Genomic DNA, 18,002 nt, shown 5'->3' with positions numbered 1-18,002 from the left:
GCGGCATCCTCGGCAGAGCTGCAGACTCCGCGAGATGCTGACTTCCAGCTGAACGCATCGCAAAGTCGTCAGAGGGACTCAGGGAAAAAACCGCTGTGTGAAAGGCTCATGGGCGAGCCGGGGATTGGGTTGGGTTGGAGTCACTCCAGGCTGGGCACTCAGGAGGTGCCTCCAGAGAGAGCCACGTGGGTTGGCGTCACCTCCAGGGGAGGTGTGAGCCTAGGTGACAAGGGACCACCAGGGAAGGAGTGTCGCAGCCAGAAGGGCTGCCCCGGGGGGCGGGGGGGGGAAGCGCCCGGACGAGGAGGTCAGAAAGCCAGGTCCACAGATCAGGGCCGAGGATGCTCACGGCTCGTGGGACAGTCCCCACTGTAAGTGTGACGACTGATTATGTTCAAGGAAGAAAATAAAGGTAAAAAGATAGACTTCATCATCTTGATATTCCGTTTTCCTCTGCGTCCTGGATCAGAAATACCTCTGAAATACGAACTTCAGGAGGTTCCCCTCGTGGCTCCGCAGAAATGAATCTGACTAGTATCCGTGGGCACACAGGTTTGATCCCTGGCCTCACTGAGTGGGTTAAGGATCTAGAATTGCCGTGAGCTGTGGTGTAGGTCTCGGATCTGGTGTTGCTGAGGCTGTGGCTACAGCTCTGCTTGGACCCCTAGACTGGGAACTTGCATGTGCCGCAGGTGTTGCCCTAAAAAGACAAAATACAAACCAAAAACAAACAAACAAAAAAAAAAAAACTTCAAGCTACTCTAATTTTTGGAAAATTATACTCATTTGGAAACCATTTTTTGACAGATAAAACATCAAACTTTATATATATTTTAAATGATTCCACAGTAATTGCCAAGATATATACTTTAAAAGAACATGATTTTTTCTGTATTAACATCTATCTACTAAATAGATGTTAGGTACAAAAATGCCTGATTGAAAAAGCATGCATCTTTTCATGAGAATTGTTTTAACTTTGCATTTGATTTTGAATTTCATGGATATGCTTGTTACATAATAGCATATGTAACATATAAAACATTATTCATTTATTTTCAATATGTTTGCCTTGCTAATTCAGCTTTATTACCAAAAACTTTGAAATGTGACATGGACCGTTAATAATTACTTGCTTCATTAAATTGAACATACATAAATGAAGCAAATTTTCCAATAAGTTTCAAAAGGGGCTCACTTTTAGGGGTTAAAAAAAAAAAGGACCAGCACTATTCAAAGCATATTATTTAAAAGAATCCACTATAGTTGCTGAGGCAAGTGGCTAAACAATACTTATCAAGGAAATACATGCCCATCCTGGGATATATTTAAATACATGTCCAGAAAATGCCTTTGTTAGAATATGCAAATGTTGAAATCACAAACTCAGGGCATGCCCCACAATCTTATTTTCTAGACAGTTTCAAATAAAATGTGTCTTTCCTTCCCTTTGTCAAATCATCAAAGACTAGAACAGATGCTCTCAGACCAGCAAGCCCCCTTATTGGGAGAGATTTGATTTCAAAGACACTGCAAACACCTCCACACTCTGAGAAGCAAGCAATGGGGGGAGAGCTTCCTACAGGCCATCTCAGTATCATTTTCAGAGGCACGAGTTCCATAAAGAGGTCCTCTCAACCATTTGAAAGAGATACCGTAGGTCCAAGTTGCAGTCACTGATGGTGGTCTGGGAAGGCATCTCACCCCGGGGACCTCTGCGGGCTGGACCCCCTGAGGACTGGGGTTGTGGTCCAGCCCAGGAGCTGGAGCACCAGCCCTGAGCTTCTACCAGGAGCATCCTCAGAGCCGTGGCTTTAGGAGAACAAAACACCACAGGGCTAGGAATTTTCTGACATGCTCTGAATCTTAGTGTCTCCAACCTGTAAGCCAAGGAGGTTCTAACAATGCCGGCTTCAGTTTAAAATTCCCGGGGCAGATGCATTCAGATCCATCTCCATTTGAAGGCTCAGGGAAACCAACTGATACATGGTGTGGGAGACGGATGAACGTAAAATAGCAGAAACAGTAACAATTGTGCATCCATTTTCCTTAAATACAGCCACAGAGACTACAGATGGATTAGAATTAAGTTTCAAAACTGGAGCCGCACACCGTGGGGATGGGGAAAGCCACTGTAAATAATAATGTGGAAAAATCAACTGCAAAGGGACAGGTTGAGGTTTAACATCATAAAAATGTAAATTTTGGATCAAAAATACACTGTTGTGTCTCTGCAGTGGCTCAGGTCACCACTGTGGTTCGGGTTTGATCCTTGGATCCCTGGCCCAGGAGCTTCCCCGTGCCTATAAGTGTGGCTGAAAAAAAAAAAAAAAAAAATTGGTAAAAATTAAAAGGCACATTTCAAACTAGAAAATATTACAAACGAGATTTAAAAGTTATAACATATAAACACTCATAAAGTCAATAAGAAGGCTAATTGAAAATTTAAAAAGGCTGTGAGTATTCAGTTTACAAAAGAAGGTGTACAAAGAGCCAAGAAACTTACACAAACTGTGCAGTCATGCCAGAAGGCAACAAAAAGCACATTTGCATAACAATGACATACCATGGATTGTTCATCACAGTGGGAAAAATTTACATTTTTCAATATTCAGGATAAAAACCAATGTGAATTTTAGGCATGGATACTTGATTAGGTAAATCAAGAAAAAAAAATTGTAGATGTTGGTGATATTAGTGAAAAGAAAGTATTCTTGCACTTGGCTTCCTAAGTGCTACTTCTGCTGAATTTTCCTAAGTAAATCATTCGAGTTACATATGAACCTCTGGTACAGCACAATTACACTGAAAAGAGTGAAATGACTGCAAATGATCTTTGCACGTAATGAACAAGATTTCCATCGGGACGTGGCACAGGCTGCTCTCTTTGCCAGAAATATTCTTCCCCCAAACACGTGTCAGGCTTGCCCGCATCCCTCATCTAGCCTGTGCTGCTCAAACATGACCTTCCAGAGACTGACTATCCTCACTCACTTGCTTGAAATGGCTTCCTCCTGCCTCCCCCCATCACACTGACACCCATGCACTTGGCAGTCAGTCTCCCGCACCGAAATGTGAGGGCCACCAGAGCTGGCCTTGGTCACTTCCGTTCCTCACACTCTCCCCCTGCCTAGAATAGCACAGGGCTGGCACTGGACAAGTGATGAACTGGGGCAACACTGTCTGAGTCCATTCTCCCAGCAGCCTGCGACATAGCCAAAGTAAATATTATCTCACTGGATTTGGGGGAAAACGGAGGCTCAGAGGTTGAACAGATAAAGCCATCATTCCATGTTACAATCTGGAGGGATCCAGAAGTGGAAACTGTCATGTGATTTCAAGCCAAGAAAAAAAAGAGCATATGAGGTGTTTTTTTTTTTTTTTTTTTTTTTTTTTGGTCGCATCTGTGGCAAATGAAAGTTTCCAGACGAGGGGTTGAACCTGAGCTGCAGCTTCAACTCTTACCACAGCTGCAGCAACACCAGATACTTAACCTTGAGCCACAGGGGAACTCCCGTGAGCTTCTTTAAAGGGCTTTCAATCCATCCATGGGGTTGGGGGAAAAGACAGGTCTTGAAGGCTTGGAAGAGGGAGGGGACCACGATGCGGGAGCTTGAGGAGGCTTCATCTGGAAGGACATGAAAGACGTGGAAGAGGGGATGAAGAATAGGGTGGGAATAAAGCACAGGTAGTTTTTCTTGATCTATTGCCTTATCGTAATCACTCAGATTACTTGTTGATTCCAGTTTTATATAGACACCACAGAATCTGCCAATTGAGCCAAGCATCTGACTACTTTCAAATATGTGACTGAGAAGATTGGGAAGAAAGAGTCACTGATGAAAGTAAAGTTTAGACGGCCAACTACAGCAAGGGAGTTGCTGTGATCCTCTCTCTGTTATCACCACATAGCACTTATTAACTGGTTGCAAACTGGGTAATTTTTTTTTTTTTTTTTTTTTTTTTTTTTTTTTTTTTTTTTGCTTTTTAGGGTTGCTTGAACCCGTGGCATATGAAAGTTCCCAGGCTAGGGGTAGAATCGGAGCTCCAGATACCAGCCTCTGTCGCATCCATAGCAATACAGGATTCGAGCTGCATGTGCAACCTACACCACAGCTCACGGCAACACCGGATCCTCGGCCCACGGATCGGGGCCAGGGATGGAACCCCCATCCTCATGGATACTAATCGGATTCGTTTCTGCTGCGTCACAACAGGAACCCCTTAATTTCTTGGATAGTGCTACAGAATGCTATATTCATTTCAGACTTCCTTTATTTTAGGATAAGTTTATCCTAAATTTAGTAAAATAAAGTTCGCTTGGTGATGAAGGGTGGTGTTTAAGAAGATTTATCATGTGTTTTCACTTAGGAGTGCGGCCAGGCTGGCGACTGGAGTATGATGGGCCACCCCAAAGCCCTTTATCATGATTTGACAATTATAAGAAAAGCACACACAAGTGTTTGGTTTTTTGGTTTGGGTTTGTTTTTCTTTTTTTGGCCTCGGCCGTGGCATGGGGAATTTTCTGGGCTGGGAATCGAACCTGAGCTACAGCAGTGATAATGCCAGATTCTCAACCGCTTCACCACAGGGAACTCCATTTGGATCTTTCCATTACCTTTCCTGTACATCTCCTTTCCTTTTGGACGTACGTCTCCATGTTTATTTACCTCCCCATTTTCCTTTCTGCCTTCTATTGAACCTTGAGAAGAAGAATCTGACTGTGAAACTGTACTCACCTCCATGAGCCAAACAACGGAACGGTTGAAGACTTAACCACGTGCCTAGTTCACTCCGTGACGTGAAATAACCAGCTTAACCTCACTCCTTCCAGCTATTTTCCCTTCAAACTCAACTTCTGCACGTCAGGATTCAGGTGCACCGGCTCCTTAGGCAGGTGCTGTGCAGAATTGCTCAGAGGGCAGATCTGGAGTCAGGAAGCCCAAGATCCAGTGTCAACATTTGATTTTGTCACTTAGGCTAGTTCATCAGGCTGCCAAAGCCCAAATGTCCTCGTCTGTGAAATGGAGTCTCAGGGCTTAGTTCAATGTTGACAGTTGCTATAGAGGCAAAATAGGGGGCGGATTCTTTTCTTGGATGCAGCACGTGCTCAAGCGCCTTCACAGACCTTCCCATAGGAAGGATCTCAGGACACCTCAGGGACCCCTGAAGCACACTGCTGACTTTGGCAAGGTTTTCCTATAAGAGCTGTGCAGCAAAACCCCACAGTCCAATCCACAAGTCTTCCTGGCACACCAGAGCCTGGCGTCAAAACCACGGTCCGGATGGGAGATCTTCAAGGATTCCTCGTACTTAAGGGGAAGAAGCATTTGGTGTAAAGGGAAAACGGACTCTTCTCTTATTTGAGTATTAAGACACTAATTTTCGAAAACGTAGGAATGCTATCCAGAATTTAGTGAATATTTTATTTTTATCAAACATTCTAAGTTTTTGGAGTTCCCGTCCTGGCGCAGTGGTTAGCGAATCCGACTAGGAACCATGAGGTTGCGGGTTCGGTCCCTGCGCTTGCTCAGTGGGTTAACCATCCAGCATTGCCATGAGCTGTGGTGTAGGTTGCAGACGCGGCTCGGATCCCGCGTTGCTGTGGCTCTGGCGTAGGCCGGTGGCTACAGCTCCGATTCGACCCCTAGCCTGGGAACCTCCATATGCCGTGGGAGCAGCCCAAGAAATGGCAAAAAGACAAAAAAAAAAAAAAGATTTTAAGTTATTGACTATTCCCTCAACTTACTCATGTGAGGGTAGGATAACCCAGGGTCCAACCCAGCTTCCAGCCCAGGGAAGGGTGGCCCCACCTGATCCTGGCACCGTCATCCCCTCATGGAGCACACCTGGCAGGTGCAAGGCATGGCAGGCAGCAGGGCTGCCCCCCACCCAAGGGCTCTGAGGTCAATGTTAGTTTTGTGCCCCACGGCCATCCGTGTCCTTCTTGACCCATCCCCAAAGACTCCTATACCGGACCGAACAGGAAACGCCTTCAGAGGTGACAGCATACAATATCTTCTTATCACTTAGACTTTCAAACCTGCCTGAAGCACAATTCCACACAACAAGACGGATGCTAAGAGCTTGCCCTGCATAGCATCTATTTCCAAAACCATAAGAGACTTTAATACTGGTTTTCACATCGATGCAGTGGTTGTCTCTAATATAATGATGCTGATCTGAATTTTTAACATTTAGTCCCCTAGGTGAGGATGTAAAAAGAAAACACTCTTTTAGGCAAAAAACCATGCATATGGAATTTTGATTTATAATAAATAAACTAATAAATAAATAGCTCTTATTTGTAAAAAAGCAATCTGCCATAGTCTCATGTCCTGTTGGGAAAAAAAATTCCTATTTATGAACCTTAAATTTCTTATCAACTTTTTGCCACCAGAGCTATTGTGTAAAGCCACACACCTGCAGTGAACCTCACTCTGGAAGTCTTATTTACGGACGGGGCATCCCAAACAGGTGCCCCCTAGCGGGGAGGCCGGCCCCTACCCGGTGTCCTCAGGCCCCCACCACGGAGCATGTCGCCCTCAGGGATGCCCCAGGCTGCTCTGTGCTGGCCTCTCCCCTCCAGGTGAGCATCAGCCTGTCCCCGCTCCTGCAGCACTGGCCGGAGCCCAGGCCGTGTGCTGCAGTTCACAGCATCGCTGGGACCTTCTTTTGCGTGTTCTCCAGACTCCACTGCATTACGCAGAAATGCCTGCCCCGGGAAGCTGCCTTCCTGAGAGCTGGGAAGGTGGCCTGCAGGTCATGCCTTTTTAGGGTCCGTCCCTTTGAGCCATCCCCAGAAGTGACCGAAATCACTTCTCCTGGGGGACTGGAAGACATCTTCCAGCATAAAACGTGATCCCCATTTTTCGGCTCGTCCAGGGTAAAAACGTGAGTCCTGCTCACCGAAGATGTGAAATGAATGAGCGAATTATTAAGACGACAGATAAAGAGGACAGAGCTCCCCCGCCCATCGTGCTCTATTTTCCTTCGTTGGTTGTACACGTGATTTTCAGTTCAGCAGCTGCCGTGTTGCACAGAGAAACCTGCTCTGGATGATACAGCTGTACCTCAATACTTCCAAGAACGGGGGTGTCCCTCTGGGCAGAGGTTTTAAAGACTGACAGAGCACCTCGGGAGACCCACAGCACTGGCACTTGGGGATTTTTTTCCCTATCATCTTGAGATAAATATGATTTTTTTTTTCTTTTTAGGGCTGCACCCACAGCATGTGGAGGGTCCCAGGCTAGGGGTCGAATCTGAACTACAGCTGCCGGCCTACACCACAGCCACAGCAACGCTGGATCCTTAACCCACTGAGCGAGGCCAGGGATCGAACCTGCATCCTCATGGATCCTAGTCCAGTTCGTTAATCGCTGAGCCACAAAGGGAAGTCCTGCAACGTGAATTTTTGTCTTGACATTAAAGCCTTTTTGTTTCCTGTTGGGCTACGACTTGCATGCTGTGAGGCCCTTTCCGTCCATGATCAAAAGTGGGAGGGAGAGTTGAAACCTTGCCCCCCAAGACAGCACTTTGGATGGGAGGTGCTGAACCACTCATTCCCCTGGGGTACAGGTCACTTAGGACACTGGCTGTGTTCACCTTAGCAAGTGCCTCTGCCTTTGTAAAATCCCACTTCCAGCCTCAGCTGCAAAACGACCGCTGGAAATGATAATTAAAATAATTATGAAGCAATAGGAAAGCATAATAAGAGGAAAAAAGTCATTTTAAAGAAATGATTCAGGAAATATTAGCAGCCAACACTCTGGAAATAGCCCAACCCTCCTAATTGCATCTTAATACGTTAAAGCGTCGTGTAATTGTTCTAAGATGAAAGTCACCGCAGAGTGTAAATTCTATCACGCGGCGATATTTTTCTTTATTTAAGTGAAGTAAATGCAGCAATTATCACAACATAAAAAAGATGCTTAGTTTTAGTCCGAGGAAGGAGTGTTGCCACCGATCTCAGCAAGGCTTTCCTCCAGATTCTTCCGCACACTGCGTTTCCCCAAATACAACTTCTTAGATATATTTTAAAGCATTTTTCATAAACGGAGACGAAAGCCGGTTTCTTCCGGTTTCACATCTGCTCCGCAGAGGGCAAGCTCAGGCCTTTAACCCTCCTGAGATCCTGTCGCTTTTTATGCCTCTGGTCGGGCGCCTCTCTCAGGCTTGGTGGCAGCGCAGGTCCAGCCGAGGGCAGCGGCTGGTTGAGGGCGGGCGGCGAAGGGCCGGGAGCAGGTGCCAGCGAAGCGCCCCATGCCGCCAAGGCCGTTTTGAACGGTCATCGCAGCCGGAGACGTGGTGCCCACCGTCCGGCTCTGAACCCAGACTCTCAGGGGAAGAGCTCCTGCTGGACACGGCGACGGATGGCGCGTGTGTCCCCCGCGGGAAAGCAGCCCCCCCACCACCCCCGAGCTGCCCGTCCGGGGCCCTGTCACTCTGGGGAAAAGCTAAACACTCCGCACGGTGTTTGGAGATGCCAGAGTGAGGACTATTTATAAATGACTAAACACAGAAGCACTTAAGCCCTCACTTCTCGGATGGCGGGAGTGCCCGGTGCCTGCCCCCAGCCCCAGGAAGTGGCGGTGCCGCCCCGGCGAGCTCCCTGTACACCCCCCAGCGGTGGTTACAGGGTCACAGCGGCGGAGCCCAGCCCCGGGGGGGCAGACCCCACAGCACACCCTCTGGGGTGCAGGAGCTCCTGTCTCCCAGTTTCCAGACAAGGCCAAGGGCTGCCAAGTGGGGGGTCCTGGGTCCTGGGGGGCCCTCCGGGAAGCTCTGAGGAGGGGACAGCCATTTCCTCCTAAAAGACCCAAATCAGCCAGACTCAGCCTGCGGCATCGACCAAGCCTTGTCCCCGGGGGTGAGGCGGATCCAAGACCCCACAGTGAGACTGGGCTGTGGGCTGAGCGAAGTGTTGAAGGGGGTTGATGAGGGGAAGCCATCAGTTCCCCAAACCTTGGGAGTTCGGGGCTCCTGTCCTTCAGTTAAGCGTGGCCCCTGCATCGCTTGGCAAACACGTGTGGTACCTCTTGCTCTGACGTCATTCACCCCAAGCTTGAAACATCCCACCCATGCCCACACACTCCTGCACAAACGTACTCATTTTCAACTGATTCCCTCTTGAATTCATTCACATGCATATTTTAACTTGGAAGATGCAAAATTGTGAGGTCAAGTTTGTTTTAAAGTCTAAGTGGTTATACTCCCTGAAGCGCTATTGTTTCCGTCACTAGGTCAACCAGACCTGTGGCACGGAGGCGCGTTCTGTGTGTGTTTGAATCCTAGAGACACGGTCCAGGCAGGGAGCTACCTGGAAACCCAGGCGGGACCTGGCTGAGGCCCGGGGGTGCCCTATCACTATCGGGGGCCTGGCCAGGATGGCTCAGTCCCGGTGACCTTGTTCGGGACTTTGTGTCTGGCGCGTGAGGCAGCCTGCGGATGCCCACGGGGACCAGCCCCTTGGTCCAGGGAAGCTGCCTTAAGCTTGAGACTGGGTGTTTCCCGGGGCTCTTTTCTTCTCTCTGCATTTCTCCCCACAGCCTGGGCCTGACCTGCGGAAAATCGGGAAATAATGTCCGTGTTTATTCTGTTGCATTTGTGCTTCTGATGCTGAGAGGCGTGACGAGGGTCCTTACGATGCCAGGGTGGCTCTGTGCTGCTGTCCTGGCTTCCAGGTGGCCCTCGCCCCTGGAGGAGGCGGGGAGGGCGACACAGCGTAGTGTCCCGGAGCAAAGCTTCTTTTCTGATAAGATGGAGTTTGGAGGCCAGGCGGTCCCCGCGAGTCTCCAAGTTACATCACCCCCGGGGAGGAGCTGGCCTGGGCCGGGGAGGTGCTGGGCAGGGACCCCCTGGCTGCGGGAGATGCTGACTGGATTCCAGGCAGGTACCCATCATGTTGGGTCTCTGAGACCCTCGGCGCTCAGGAGAAAGGGGATGTGGAATGTTCCAGAGGAAGCCCGGAGCTGGTAGCAGAGGAGGAGCAGGGACTTGGGGTGCGGGGAAACCTGTGCGCCTTACTTGCAAGCTATTGCTTTGACGTTTAATTCTAGGAGTTCCCGTTGTGGCTCAGTGCGTTAAGAATCTGACTTAGCAGGGTTCCTGAGGATGCAGGTTGGAACCTTGGCCTCGCTCAGTGGGTTAAGGATCTGGCATTGCTGTAACCTGGGATGGCTTGGATCTGGGGTTGCTGTGGCTGTGATGTAGACCAGCAGCTGCAGCTCCACTTCGACCCTTAGCCTGGGAACCTCCATATGCCTCAGGTGTGGCTTTAAAAAGGAAAAAAAATTTTTTTCTTGCAAGAAATGCCCCGTTGGATCTTCCAAGATTTTGCTGAAAGACAACTGCTGTGACGGAGAGTCAGGTGGCTTAGTCCGCATCACCTTAATATGCCATCTACACTCAAAACAGCCGGTGTATGAGCTCTGAATTAAGCCTTGACCAGGGCACATTTTGTCGATGAATGAATAGGACAATGTGCCTTGGTAACTCCTAGGGGCGAACAAGCCGACGGTTTAGCCCACCTTTTGCTGGCACCTCTGCTCCCCTTTGCACGTGACAGGAGAGAAACAATGGGTTTTGCTTGTCCGACGCAGGTGACCCCCGCTTCCCAGGGGGCAGCTCCAGTGCCTGGCGGTCGCTGGACTGCCCAGGCCCTCGGGTCCCCACGTGGCCCTTGGCGCGCCCCCTCGGTGGCTGTGCCATAGAATTGCTGCATTCTTGCGTGGATGAAGTTTTTCCAGACTCCTCAGCCATTAGGGAGTGATTTTTCTCCATCAGAGGCCTCCTTAAGTCAAACAAAGCCTGAATGCAGCTCAGGAAACTGCTGGGCTGAGTGCATCACGGTTTATTTTTCTGGGGAAAAAAATAAACTATTACTTTGACTAATAACTCCAGTGGAATGTGGGCCGGGAGCCCCGTTCGTCACGCCGGGCCCAAAGAAAGGGACACCGCGGTCCCCGTCACCCCCCGTCACCTACCCGCCCTGGATCTGATGTCGCATGAGTCGGGTTTCAGGCCTGGCCTGTGTCAGGAGTGAAACTGGTCTAAATACTCAAAGTGGGAGAAACCTTTCTGGTTCCTTGGGGTCTAAAAACACACAAACAACTGCAAAGGTTTGTTATTAAAATACTTCATCCCTAAAAAAAATTGTTGATATTTATGCTTAACCTTAGAGAGCATTTAATATTCTAAACCGGTGGAAAAATGCACAGATCCCGTGGCACAGAGGCTCGCCGTGCACACTGATGTGAGAACAGAGCCTTGAAAACGGAGCTGGCGGGAGAGGATGTTTTTCTGAAGGAGCAGAAGAAGGCTTAGCCAGCCCCTCGCTGGAGCCCCTCTTATATTCGGGCCGTAAATACGCCTCCTCTGAAAAGCTATGCCAGCCGTCTTTTCTACATGTTTTTCATCTCTTTTCCCCAGAAGAATCCCTTTCGAGTTATTAAAAGTGGGATGTAATGTGAAGAGGTGTGTCGTGGATGTTTAGTCGGGCGTCTTTCTTTAAAGCAGGATGCTGAACTGGCAGCCGCGTGCATCGTTCTGGCCGAAAACCCCGGGTTTTTTCCAGGTCACTTCTTTACTCAAGCATCACGCTTTGAAAGCTCCCAGTGCAGGCACGGAGCCATCGCCCTTTCTTTGTTTTGAAATGTACCCAACTCGCTCTATCCACCTTCCATATGTCTTCTATCGAAGGTTTTATGAATTAGGAGTTCCCACTGTGGCCCAGCAGGTTAAGAACCTGACCGCGTGTCCGTGAGGATGCAGGTTCGATCCCTGGCTCTGCTCAGTAGGTTAAGGACCCAGCATTGCCGGAAGCTGCAGTGTAGGTCACAGATGCGGCTTAGATGCAGCATTGCTGTGGCTGTGGCAGAGGCCGGCAGCTGCAGCTCTGATTTGACCCCTGGCCAGGGAACTTCCGTATGCTGCAGGTGCAGCCCGAAACAGAAAATAATAAAATAAAATAAAACAAAGGTTTTATGAATGATAAAAATCTCACCATTAACACACTTGGCATTGTTCATAAGAATTTCACAGACCTTCCATGTAATTTCTTTGTGTGCGTCTTGATGGAGTCTTGGTGTAAAGTTTTTGTTGCGACGTTGCTTTTAAAGTGACTTGCGCCGTCTGAAGGCATCACTTGAGCCATCAGGGAGGGGCTGGCGGCACTTTCTCCAAGGCCCGTCCTGCCCCCTGCGGACGCCAGAATGGAGGTCCCACGGCTGGCCTGCAGCCCACTGGTTCCCCGTCCTGACCTTTCATCGCCCCTTTCAAGTGTTTCGCTTTCTGAAAATTCATAAATGGGTTTATCGTGCATCGTTGCCTTTACTTCTGACGTTTCAATACGTCTCCCTGACCCGCTGCAGTTGCTGGCACACGCAATGCTGGTGAATTACTTGCCACAGGCCACACACTTGCACGGGTGTGTTCACAGAATCCTTAGAACCAGGGGGAGATCCTGGACTCGGCGAGGTGGGGGCTGCCTTGTTGTGTTTGGGCTGCCGGGGAGGGATGGTCAGACGCATTTCTGAAGCCCCGGGCCTCTGAGCTTCCGCCAGTGGTTTCTGTCACTGAGCGGAGTCCAAGGCCCCGCCTCCTGGCTGCCGTTTCCTGTTCCTGTCGCTCTGGCTGACAGTCAGAGGCAAGGACAGCAGCGTGAGTGGAAGATTTCTGCCCTGTGTTTTGTGTGTTCGCAAGGAGGCCAGAGTGGTGCTGATACCTGGGGTCCCGAGTTCCCCGGAAACGTGGCAGTCATGGCACCATGTGCTCGAGAAACACAGATGGGAAAGTCCATCCCAGAAGCTGGTAACCGCGGCAGATACAATCAGCTGCAAAGCAAATCGGATGCCACGGCGTTGTCAGCGAGGAGTGTGCCTGCGCCCCGGCTATTCGCTTCAGTAGAAGCAGGTAAATGAGCACCCTGTGTTCTTGGGACACGCGCCTAGTTTCTCTCTTAGAATCGCAGAAACCGAAGTCCTAAAATCATCAGAAACCTCCCCAATGCCTCGGAAAGGGACAGACACTTAGCTAAGGAAATAGGCATCCTTTGAGGTCCTGTTGTGGCTCAGCAGGTTAAGAACCCGACCAGTCTTCATGAGGTTGCGGGTTCAATCCCTGGCCTTGCTCAGTGGGTTAAGGATCCGGCATTGCCATGAGCTGTGGTGTAGGTCGCAGACGTGGCTCAGATCAGGTGTGGCTGTGGCTGTGGTGTAGACCAGCAGCTACAGCTCTGATTCAACCCCTAGCCTGGGAACTTCCATATGCCTCAGGGGTGCAGCTCTAAAAAGAAAAAAATTAGGAATTTTATATCATGGGCCTGATATAGACGGGAGTGTTGGGTGTCTCATCGGTCCGCTGTGATCCATGCAAGGCTCCCCAGCACAGGTGTGTGACACAAACGGTTTGCCTTCAACCACCCGCTTAGCCTGGGGCCAGGCTGACGCCACACTGTCACGAAAGGGAGGAAATGGGCCACCAAAGGCCGGGTGGCACCTGCCGCAAGTGCAGCCCGTGCTCACAACCTGACAAACACACGTAACGTGTGCGAAGAAGAGGAAGCGGATGATGTTACAGAGGCGCCTGTACCTCAGGGTGGGGGGGTCTCTCTGAAGACCTCGGAGAACTGTCTTTGTCATCAATTATCCGACTTCGCCCACTCGAAGCACCGCACCTCCTCATCCATAACGCAAAGTTCTGACGGTTTCACATAAAGGGTCAGAAGGAACTGATTCAAATGTCTCTATCACCTGAGACTAGAAGTATTCAAAAAAAAAAAAAAAAAACCTGTCAGTTTCAAGAAAGAGTTGAGCTGTTCTAAAAATTCCAGACCTAGCCAGGCACGTTGGTCCCTCTCAGGCTTTGACTGCATGAAATCATGTCCCTGGGTCTCTGTTCTTTGATATTTGTCACAACACAGGTGCTTCTGAAGCAGGACCTCTGACTGAAGACCCTCCCCCAGCGCTGCCGCCGAGCCCAGCCTCACCCCGGGGTGCTGCACCATGCGGGGGTCTCCGGGTACCTCGGAAGTCATAGCTGTGTGTGCCCAGGAACCCCCTGGTCCCCCCAGAGGCCCATGAGGGACCCCCTTTCTTCTCCATGTCAAATGTTGTCACCAGATGCTTTGGACTGAACGTAGGTGCACCCCCCAAATTCACATTTGAGGTGCCCACCCAGTGTGATGGTAGTTGTGGGGGGTGCTTTGGGAGGTGTGGGGTTTAGAGGTCATGAGGGCGGGGCCCCTTGTAGGAAGAGGCACTGAGAGACCAGAGCCCAGAGAAGGGGCCTGTCTCAGCCAGAGAGAGGACTCCCTCCAGGAGCCACGTCTGCAGAACCTTGACCTTGGACTCCCAGCCTCTGAAATGTGCCAAATAAACACGTGCTGTTTAAGCCCGCATGCGTGGTATTTGTTTAGTAGCCTGAGTGGATGGAGCAGCAGGACGGGGCCAAGCTGCCCCCCATGTCTGCTTCCCCCACCCCCACCCCACTGCTGGGACCGGAAGTTCTCCAGGCCACGAGGCTTTCTCAGAGGTGACAGCCCTTGGGAAGGGAGGGCTGAGCCCCAGGCTGACCAGCTGCCCTGAAGGCCCTCCTCTCTCACCTGCAGGGCGCCCTTTCTTCCTGGCAACTCATCAAATGAGAGCCCTGGGGGGCCGGGACCGTGAGTGCAGAGCCAGCGGGGTGTCCCTCCTCCAGCCAGGGCCCATTTAGGCCCACGACGCTTCATAACCCAGAGGGACACAGAGCAAAATTGGGAACCATGTGCCCAGACGGGGTTGACCAGGGATGGCAGAGCAGGGCAGGCAGGCAGGTGGCCTCCCCAGAGGAGAGGAGCCCGTTGGTCCGGGTGGACCACAGTCCCCGTGCGTCTCAGGGGCCAGGGTGCAGGTAGAACCCGGCGGATGGGTGAGGTCCGCACGTCCTCATTGCTCAGAGGCTGCCGTGGTTTTCCCTCCTGGGAGAAGAGAGAGGTGCGTAGGCAGTGGAGGCGGAGGTGAATTTGGGGGGCAGTGGAAACGAGGCCCAGCTGGCTGAGGAGAAAGACTTCTTACAGGTGCTCGTGGATTCGGTGCCCGTGCTGGGGCCATCTGCACAGGGCATCTGCAGGATGCGCCTGCAAGCCCGCAGGAAGCTTTCTGTATGAGACAATCGACTTCGGGATCCGCTGGAAGCAACCTGGGATACCGAGATGAGGCCGAGGGCTTCGGCCGGAAGGCTTCCTCGGGGTGGGGCTTCGGGTGGCTCATGAGACAGAGTGGGAACAGGACAGCCTTGGCCTGTGACTGCTCTCCCCTCCCCACACAAGCAGGGCCTGGCCTGGAGCCATCCACCCGCTGTTAACAGGCTCGGTCTTGGTGAAAGATTCCTATTCACTTAGAATGGCACATCTTCTGGCCCTAGGAAGATACGGGGTTTTGACAAGGATAAGGATTTCTACGAGAACACCTGTCTGCCAGCGGAGACCCACAGGTCTCGCTGTGGCCTGTGAACGTTTCCCGGCAACCCTGCTCAGACCTGCTCTCAGAGACTACATAGGCTCTTCTGGAAACAGGATGAGTAAGTGTGTCGGGTGGGTTAGCCAGCAGATGGAAATGTTTGATTTATTTTTATTTTAAAAATTGCCTGCATGTAGCACTGTCTATGCCATCGAGATCGCATCAGCTTCAAAGCATGGCCTTTCTCTCTCTTGAAAGGGCTGGGAGTACAACATCCATGCACGATTCTCGGGCACAAATTGCTTAACGGGAGGCACATGCAGAGGCTTTGCTGACCCACAGCCAATAACCCAGTGTTCACCAGCCCAGTACACACAGAACTGAAACTCAGGATAGTTTCTGTTCTGATTTAGTCTAATAAAACTCTGCCAAGCAAAGACGTTTGTTTCAGACCATGTTTAGGAAGTGACAACCCTCAACTTGAAAAACCCAAGGTCTTTGCTCAGAAGGAGAGAAAAGTTCACATTAAACGAGAGGAACTTTTCAGAAACAAAACCATTCAGACGAACGTCTGGCAGAAGGGCTCACCTGAAACAGCTGATAGGTTGGATGAAATCTGGTCTCCATGAAATGCTGGTCTCCAGAGCTCGTTTTATTTGTATGGAGAGATAACTCTTAAACTATAAAACGCACCACTTCCAAGTGTACCACCAGCGGCTCTTCGTGTGCCCCGAAGTTGGGCACTGCCATGACTGTCTAACTCCAGGCACGTCCACACCCCACGGAAACCTTACCCGCCTCGTCTTACAGTTAAAACGTGCAGAGGGCCTGAGGGCAGCTACGTGGCCACAACATTGAGACATTTTGAGAATTGTATAAAAGCTCTGAAATAGCAAAATGCTTATAAGAAAATGTACACTGTAGCTCAACCATAAAGAAGAATGAAATCATGCCATTTGCAGCAACATGGAGGGAGCTAGAGATTATTACACTGAGTGAAGTAATCCAGACAAGGGCTCTGAAATAGAAGTGCATATGATATTGCTTACCTGTAGAATCTAAAAAAAAAAAAGATGCCCATGAACTTATCTACGGAGCAGAAGAGCAGACTCCCTACAGACACAGAAAATAATCGTACAGTTACCAAAGCGGGGAGCTGGGGGGGGGGGGGAGTGATAAATTAGGAGTTTGGGATCCGCAGATTCATACCGCTGTGTATAAACTAGAGAACAACCAAGATTTGTATATAGCAGAGGGAACTATAGTCAATATCTTTTTTTTGAAACTTGTATAATGATTTTTATTTTTTCCATGATCGCTGGTGTAGAGTGTTCTGTCCATTTTCTACTGCACAGCACGGCGACCCAGCTGCACATACATGGACACATTCCTTTTTCTCACAGTAACATGTATATTCAATATCTTAGAATAAACTCTTATAGAAAAGAATAAGAAGGATACACTTACAGATGTATATACGTACGTGTGTGTGTGTAACTAAGTCACTTTGCCGTAGGCCAGAAACCAACACATTTTAAATCAACTGCACTTCAATAAAGATTTTTTAAAAAAGGAAACAGGTAGGGTAAATTGTCCTTTAAATAGAGGGGAGGCTCCAAGAGGCTTCTGCTGTAAGCATTTAACATCCTTAGAGAAAGCTGTGTTTTCCTTTCTGATGTCTATACTTACACCAAGAGCCAGCCAGCTCACAGAGGCGTCAAGGATGCCACCAGCAATGGCTCTTAGAGGCCAGTGGATTCAAATGTCGCCAGAAATATTATCTTGGCAAATACCAAGTGTGTAAGGGATGCCATCAAAGCTGGGAAAGCAAGACGTCCACGGACCAGTAGCGATGACAGATTTTCCCCGGGTGCAGCGGGGAGACGCTCTTCCTCACCTTCCTTCCGCGAGCTCCAGAGAGAATTCATTTAATGCAGGTTTTGACTCGTCATTTCCAGGCGGACCACCCTCGGGGCATCAACCCCAGGCGGCTCTATCAACAGCAACAAAACTCTGACGGTTTGAAGCTTGCCTCTAAAAGCACGCAGCACACGGAGCTTTCAAAAAGAGCGAGGCATGGGCTTTCAAACCAGCGCTGTCTGGCGCCGGCGATCTCGGTAAGGGAAGTTTCCGGGAGGAACGTGCCAGGTGGGCAGCTGGGAGCTGGGCTGTCGTCCTGGGGAAAATCGTCCCGCTTCAGTTTCTGTCCCCTTGTTCCCATCTGAGACAAAAAACAGTGTCACCGAAGGCCAAGTTCATCCTATGCTGCTGGCGGTGGCCCGCAGACACCTTTTCCTGTGCTCTTGAAATGACAGAGGTGGCTGGCATGGGACTCAAGGGCAAGCCCGCAGGTGCGGTTCGAGGGCATCGGGGGCGCGCCCGGCTCTGGGCTCAGGACTAAACGGTGAGGCGGCGCCTGCCCAGCAGACAGCAGTGGCCTCTCTGGAGGATGCTGGAAACCCCTGCGGTTCTGTTACCTCCGAAGATCTGGTCGTAAAGCTGCCTAATTGAGAAATTTCCCTCCACGCGGAGGAAACGGACGCTCGCCAGGCACGAATTTGGGGA

The 18,002-nt window shown here is 50.1% G+C and overlaps 1 long non-coding RNA gene across 1 annotated transcript; it reads left to right on the top strand.

The window, feature by feature from the left end:
- Nucleotides 1-12,778: 12,778 nt before the first annotated feature.
- LOC110257316 (uncharacterized) lies at nucleotides 12,779-14,396 on the top strand. Its single transcript, XR_002339769.2, has 2 exons — nucleotides 12,779-12,912; nucleotides 13,922-14,396. It is a non-coding gene; the product is annotated as an uncharacterized LOC110257316 (long non-coding RNA).
- The last annotated feature ends 3,606 nt before the right edge of the window (nucleotides 14,397-18,002 follow it).

This window comes from Sus scrofa, chromosome 16 (assembly GCF_054392235.1).
Source record: "Sus scrofa isolate SSC_HxYL_T2T_F1_AM1 chromosome 16, Sscrofa_HxYL_maternal_Yorkshire_Landrace_v2.0, whole genome shotgun sequence".
Classification (NCBI taxonomy): Eukaryota; Metazoa; Chordata; class Mammalia; order Artiodactyla; family Suidae; genus Sus; species Sus scrofa.
Note: the sequence above shows the minus strand (reverse complement) of the source record. Positions and strands in the feature narration are given on the sequence as shown.